This window comes from Bubalus bubalis, chromosome X, assembly GCF_019923935.1.
Source record: "Bubalus bubalis isolate 160015118507 breed Murrah chromosome X, NDDB_SH_1, whole genome shotgun sequence".
Lineage (NCBI taxonomy): Eukaryota > Metazoa > Chordata > Mammalia > Artiodactyla > Bovidae > Bubalus > Bubalus bubalis.
Genome location: NC_059181.1, coordinates 10,750,701 through 10,758,234, shown reverse-complemented (window position 1 = coordinate 10,758,234; position 7,534 = coordinate 10,750,701).

The window sequence follows — 7,534 nt, the reverse complement described above, 5'->3', positions numbered from 1 at the left end:
AAAACTAGAACAACAGATAATTAACCTAGACTCTATATAAAAATGCCTAGAGTATATAAAGCTGATGGCTTCAGCCACTATTCCTCACCTTCTGAAAAGCAAAAGTCCCAGCCAGATGCAGAATAATCTATCGGTAATGCTGCTTCTAACTGACCTGGGGAATTGAGTGTTAAAACAGACTGCAGTTAATTTATGGTACAGGAGAACACCATGCAGCTACTAAAAATGATAAACATTTTTTTATTTTTATAAGCATTTTTTAAATTGACCTAGAAAATCTACATAGCACAGTAAGCTTTAAAAAAATCCAGTTTTTATAGAATTGCCTGTAGGTTTATAAAGAGATGTTTAGAAGGACATTAATCAAAATGTTAATAATGTTTTTCCCTGGGAGGTGAAACTTGGGAGTATTTTTACTTCACGATTTTCTGTATTGTTTGAAAATACAATATTGAAAAAGCTAGCTTAAAACTCAACATTCAAAAAACTAAGACCATGGCATCTGGTCCTGTCACTTCATGGCAAATAGATGGGGAAACAATGAAAACAGTGGCAGACTTTATTTTCTTGGACTCCAAAATCACTGCAGATGGTGACTGCAGCCATGAAATTAAAAGACGCTTGCTCCTTGGAAGAAAAGCTATGACCAACCTAGACAGCATTCTAAAAAGCAGAGACATTACTTTGCCAACAAAGGTCCATCTAGTCAAGGCTATGGTTTTCCCAGTAGTCATGTATGGATGTGAGAGTTGGACCGTAAAGAAAGCTGATTGCTGAAGATTTGATGCTTTTGGTGTTGGAGAAGACTCTTGAGAGTCCCTTGGACAGCAAGGAGATCCAACCAGTCCATCCTAAAGGAAATCAGTCCTGAATATTCATTGGAAGGGCTGATGCTGAAGCTGAAACTCCAATACTTTGGCCACCTGATGTGGAGAATTGACTCATTAGAAAAGACCCTGATGCTGGGAAAGATTGAAGGCGGGAGGAGGAGGGGACGACAGAGGATGAGATGGCTCGATGGCATCACCGAATGAATGGACATGAGTTTGAGCAAGCTCTGGGAATTGGTGATGGACAGGGAAACCTGGTGTTCTGCAGTCCATGGGGTCACAAAGAATCAGACACGACTGAATGACTGAATTGAACTGATATATGGAACAAAAAAAATCAATAGTTATCTTTATTAAGAAAACAAAAGGACTATGCAAGTGACCTCAAGTCCTAAGAGGAATGAAAAATAGTTCATTGTATTTGTTTTAGTTGGTGGTGGTGGTTAGTCGCTGAGTCTGACTTTTGTGATTCCATGGACTGTAGCCTGCCAGGCTCCTCTGTCCATGGGATTCTCCAGGCAAGAATACTAGAGTGGGTTGCCATTTTCTTCTCCAGAGGATCTTCCCGACCCAGAAATTGAATCCAGGTCTCCTGAATTGCAGGCAGAGTCTTTACCCACTGAGCTACGAGGGAAGCCCTTTGTTTTAGTTATATACATTCTTATTTCAAAGGTATTGGGAAGGCTTGTAAACATACACACGATATGCCATGACGTACATATGTGTGTGAAGATACAGATATATGTCATATCATTCATTTATATACAAATAGAGAGGGAGAGAAAGAAATGAGAAAAAGTGAAAATGATAAAAGGTTTGAGAAAAATAAGATGAAGTCATGGGTGAGTTGATTACATGAAATATATGCCTTGTCCACAAGCTAGAGGTAAACCAGATTTTTATTTTGAGCTTCTTGACAGCTGAGAAAAGAGGGAAACACAATTTACAGAGCGAGTCACAACATAAAAAAATAAAAGCAAACTGGGTGCTCAAGATAAACATAGCTATTTTGGCTCCAGTGAGAAATATGAATTTCAGAGGTCTGCTTCTTATAATGTCCTTAATGGAGGTGGTAGCGTTTTAAAAATCTGTCCACAAGTTCCTTAATGCCCCTCTCTTCAAAAGGTGGAGTCTACCAAAAGAAAAAAAGAAAAAGGTGGAGTCTGATTCCTCTATTCTTGCAAGTGGGCCATGCTTAGTGATCCATTTCTAAGGAAAACAACTTAGCAGAAGGGAGAGAGAAAGAATAGTTTCTGCCTGGCTCTCTGGGTCTCAGATGACTGTCTCCTTCCTTGGGGCAGACTAACCTGATTTTTTATAGACCCCTTCTTTGTTTACAATTTTATCTTAAATGCTTTCAAAGAGATTACTGTCAAGCCTGAACCCAAGCTCTGTAAAGCACTATCCTCTGCTGAAATCATTGTTGAGTTACGTTTTCAGTCTTCAAGAGCTATCATTTCAATAAAACAAACAAACAAACAAAGAAAAAGAGCTATCGTTTCTTTTTTCCAAGTCTTTAAAAGGCATCCCACGTTCTGTCTGCATTAATTATTCTTACGTTTTTGCTCAAGGACTTAGTGTTTTGGTTAAGAAGCGTTCCTGCCAGAAAGGTGAAGGTACAAGAAAAACAGCTCCTCACCAGTAGGGGGTATTCTCCCCTCCTCCTCCCTAAAGGCTATGCATTTACCTAAATATGGGCTCACTTATTTAGATGCTTCCCTTCTCTCAGACAATAAAGAATGTTCCTGCAATGCAGGAGACCTGGGTTCGATCCCTGGGCAGGGAAGATCCCCTGGAGAAGGGAATGGCTACCCACGCCAGTGGGGCTTCCCCAGTGGCTCAGCAGTAAAGAATCTGCCTGCAATGCAGGAGACATAGGGTCAATCCCTGAGTCAGGAAGATCTCCTGGAGGAGGGCATGGCAACCCACTCCAGTATTCTTGCATGGAGAATTCCATGGACAGAGAGGATCCTGGGGGGTCCCACTCTCCAGTATATGGGGCTTGGGTTTTTTTGTTTTGTTTTTTGGCTTGCAGGATCTCTGTTCCCCTGCCAAGGGTTGAACCTGGGCCCCAGCAGTGAAAGCCTAGAATCATAACTAACCACTAGGGAACTCCCTTGAGTTGTTTCCTTTTAGGGCTTGTTGAATGGACTCCCCCCAGCCAAGTGGTAAATGAAGTGAAGGCAGGGGCTGTGCTCATGAAACTCCTATATTCTCAGCACCCAGCAGAATGCCAGGCTCAGAGAAAGCCCTCAATACATACTTTTTGAGAAAAAGAGCCTCTGAATGGTGAAAATGCACTGACCACTTGGTTTTCTGAATCTATACAGATGAGGGCCAAACCTCCGATTGCCCATGTGATATCCTTTCTTGCGACCTCTCAGAGAGTTTCCTATACTGAGAAGACCTCAGGCAGCCACAGGACCAAGATCATCCCAAGGTAAACTTAGTGGCAACAGAAAGTTTTCATTCATCAGTTAAACATTTACCAAGCACCTACTACATTCTACTACATTGCGTAAATGCTCAGTCACTAAGTCTTGTTCAACTCTTTGCAACCCCATGCACTGTAGCCCGCCATGTTCTTCTGTCCATGGGATTTCCTGGGCAAGAATACTGGAGTGGGTTGCCATTTCCTTCTCCAGGGGATCTTCCCAGCTCAGGGATGGAACTTGCATCCCCTGTGTCTCCTGCATTGGCAGGTGGATTCTTTACCACTGAGTCACCTGGGAAGCCCACCTGCTAAATTCTGAGCCCTTAATTAGACACCAGGCATATCACAATTTAGAATAAGGGCTCTCAGGCCAACAATGGAGAGTGATAACAAACAGTAAAATAATTCATCTGTAATAATCTATATGGAATAGAATCTTAAAAAAGTGGATATATGTATATGTAAACTGACTCAATGTACAGCACGAACTAACACAACATTGTAAATCAACTGTATTCCAATAAAGAAAATTGAAAAGAAAAACTAGCATAACTCAGAAGATAGAGGTATTATTGCAAAGTAAGATCTTGAGCATATTTTCTACTAGTGAAGGGGAAGTTTAAGGAGGGTTTAAAATGACATCTAAGCCATATCTTGAAGGATCAACAGGTGTTAAAGTAACCATGCTAGTTTGACTTGTCTACCTCAGAGTATTTTTAGAGAAAGGAAAGCTCCTACCAACCTTTAAAATAGCCAAGGGTATTATTTCAACGAAAGAGTTGAATTTCATGTTTCTTGCACACTATTGGGGTTGCAGGTAGTGCAAAAGAGTATTTGCCTTTCTGTAGAACAAAGAGGTGATTGTTTGATTCGATTACCCAATGCTGTCCTTGGGTGCTCACCCTGATTTTAGTCTTTATAGGAATTTGGCCAGTTTCAGCGTTTGCTATACACTTCCACGTTTCTGGCAGACACTGTAAGATTTTAGAAATGTTATTATAGCCAGCTTGCTCAGGCATACTGATGGCTGGCTGTGGAGGGTATGATTAGATTGGCACATGCTGGGGTGCCAGCTCCAGAAGGAACAGGATACTTCAAATAAAAACTCTTGTCCTGTCTGGAATATTGGGAGAGAGTACATGCATTTGAAAAATTCAAATACATATGTTGCATATATAGGCTTCATGAATTTTGTTCTGATTTATTTCCACAAGTCTCAGCAAGAATTACAGACTTTAAAGGAAATTAAAACTATGTATAAAGACAATGGTAACTGCTAAGTCACTTCAGTCGTGTCCGACTCTGTGCGACTCCATAGACGGCAGCCCACCAGGCTCCCCCGTCCCTGGGATTCTCCAGGCAAAAACACTGGAGTGGATTGCCATTTCCTTCTCCAATGCATGAAAGTGAAAAGTGAAAGTGAAGTTGCTCAGTCCTGTCCGACCCTCAGCGACCCCATGGACTGCAGCCTTCCAGGCTCCTCCGTCCATGGGATTTTCTAGGCAAGAGTACTGGAGTGGGGTGCCATTGCCTTCTCCGAGACAATGGTAAAGACAAATACAAAATACTTGTGAGGTTAGGCGCTATTGAAGGCCTTGATATAAAATGTCCTGGAGAAAATATTTATGACTTGAAATACTATCCTTCTTCATCAGTGTTTTCTAAAGTTGGTCCAAAACCACAGTTTCAAACTCTGCTAGGATGATAAAATGCAGATTCCAGGCCTCCTTCTAAGATCTAATTTGGAGAAGATTGGCATATTTAGAGATATTTGTCTTCCCATCCATGAATGTATTAGTATAGTATATCTTTCTTTTATTTAGATGCTCTTTAATATTTCCTTCTATGGCATATACATCTTTTGTCAGGTTTATTCCTAGCTACCTTATATTTTTTGCATGCTAAGTTGCTTCCGTCATGTCCAACTCTTTGTGGCCCTATGAGCTGTAGCCCACCAGGCTCCTCGATTAAAATAAAAATATTAGAATGAAAGATTTCATTAAGCTAAGATTTCAATAAGCTATAAAGCAAATACAATGAATAACTGTAGTTGATGCATCAATCATGTCCTGTCAAAAGGTAGAAATAAAAATTATTTTCATAGGCAAAGTTTAATATAAAGAATGGTTAACCCATATATTGGAGAGCTGAAAAGGCAAAATGAAAACCCTAAGATAGCAATTGCTAAAAAAACAGCTATGGCCTCTAGAACTGGATGAAAAAAAGAGAGAGAGGTTGGTGTTATTAAGAATGATAAAAACAACAAAGATTTGCTGTATAGCATAGGAAACTATATTCAGTATCTTGTCAGAAACTATAATGGAACAGAATCAGAAAAAAGAGAATTTAGGTATATACATATATATGCATAATCAAGCTAGGCTTCAGCAGTATGTGAGCTGAGAACTTCCAGATGTACAAGCTGAAATTAGAAAAGGCAGAGAAACCAGAGACCAAATTGCCAACATCCGTCGGATCATAGAGAAAGCAAGGGAATTGCAGAAAACCATCTACTTCTGCTTCATTGACTGTGCTAAAGCCTTTGTGTGGATCACAACAAACTGGAAAATTCTTAAAGAGATGGGAATACCAGACCACCTGACCTGCAACCTGGGAAACCTGTATGCAGGTCAAGAAGCAACAGTTAGAACTGGACATGGAACAATGGACTGGTTCAAAATTGGGAAAGGAATACAACAATGCTGTATATTGTCACCCTGCTTATTGAAGAACACATCGTGGGAAATGCTGGGCTGGATGGAGCACAAGCTGGAATCAAGATTGCTGGGAGAAATATCAACAACCTTAGATATGATATGCAGGTGACACCACTCTACTGACAGAAAGTAAAGAGGAACTAAAGAGCCTCTTAATGAAAGTGAAAGAAGAGAGTAAAAACACTGGCTTAAAACTCAACATTCAAAAAACCAAGATCATGTCATCCGGTCCCATCACTTCATGGCAAATAGATGGGGAAACAATGGAAACAGTGACAGACTACTTTCTTGGGCTCCAAAATCACTGCAGATGGTGACTGCAGCCAGGAAATTAAAAGACGCTTGCTCTTTGGAAGAAAAGCTATGACCAACCTAGACAGCATTCTAAAAAGCAGAGACATTACTTTGCCGACAAAGGTCCGTCCAGTCAAGGCTATGGTTTTTCCAGGAGTCATGTATGGATGTGAGAGTTGGACTATAAAGAAAGCTGAGCACCAGAGAATTGATACTCTTGAACTGTGGTGTTGGAGAAGACTCTTGAGAGTCCCTTGGACTGCAAGGCAATCCAACCAGTCAATCCTAAAGGAGATCAGTCCTGGGTGTTCATTGGAAGGACTGATGTTGAAGCTGAAGCTCCAATACTTTGCCCACCTGATGCAAAGAGACAACTCATTGGAAAAGACCCTGATGCTGGGAAAGATTGAAGGCAGGAGGAGAAGGGGATGACAGAGGATGAGATGGTTGGATGGCATCTCTGACACAATGGATATGAATTTGAGCAAACTCTGGGAGATAGCGAAAGTCAGGGAAACCTGGCATGCTGCAGTCAACGGGATTGCAGTGTTGGACATGACTTAGCGACTGAACACCAACATGCATAACTGAATCACTTTGCTCTACACCTGAAACTAACACGATATTGTAAATCAACTCCACTTCAACAAAAGAAAATAAAAAGAAACAAACAGACAAAAAAGCTGACAAAACTTAGAGGAGGAACCCAGATGTCTAAAGAGGGGGTGCTGTCGATGCCAGGGTCTTTGAGGACACTGTGGTGAGGTTGGTTCAAGAGAAAAGCTGTAAGAGGAAATCAAAGGCAACCACTGAAGGCATTACAACCAGAAGACCACTGCTGAGTTTATGCTTACAGAACCGAGAAACAAGTCCCTTTCTGCTTCAGCCTGCCCTCTAGCACTTCCCAGTGGCAGGGCCTAAGAGGGAACAGTGGGCCAAGGAGAAGGGCAGGGCATGGCAGCTCCAGAGGAAAGCTTCACAACCAGCGCAGTTGCCCAACTTCAGCTCTGGGTGGGCTTTTGTGGTGTCAGCGGCCCGAATGACAGAGGGACCTATTTATAGTGTCATTATCCATGCTAAATTTCTAAAAATAATTTCTTAGTATCATCGGCTATCTGACTCTGATGCTGGGAGGGATTGGGGGCAAGAGGAGAAGGGGACGACAGAGGATGAGATGGCTGGATGGCATCACTGACTCGATGGACTTGAGTCTCAGTGAACTCCGGGAGTTTGTGATGGACAGGGAGGCCTGGTGTGCT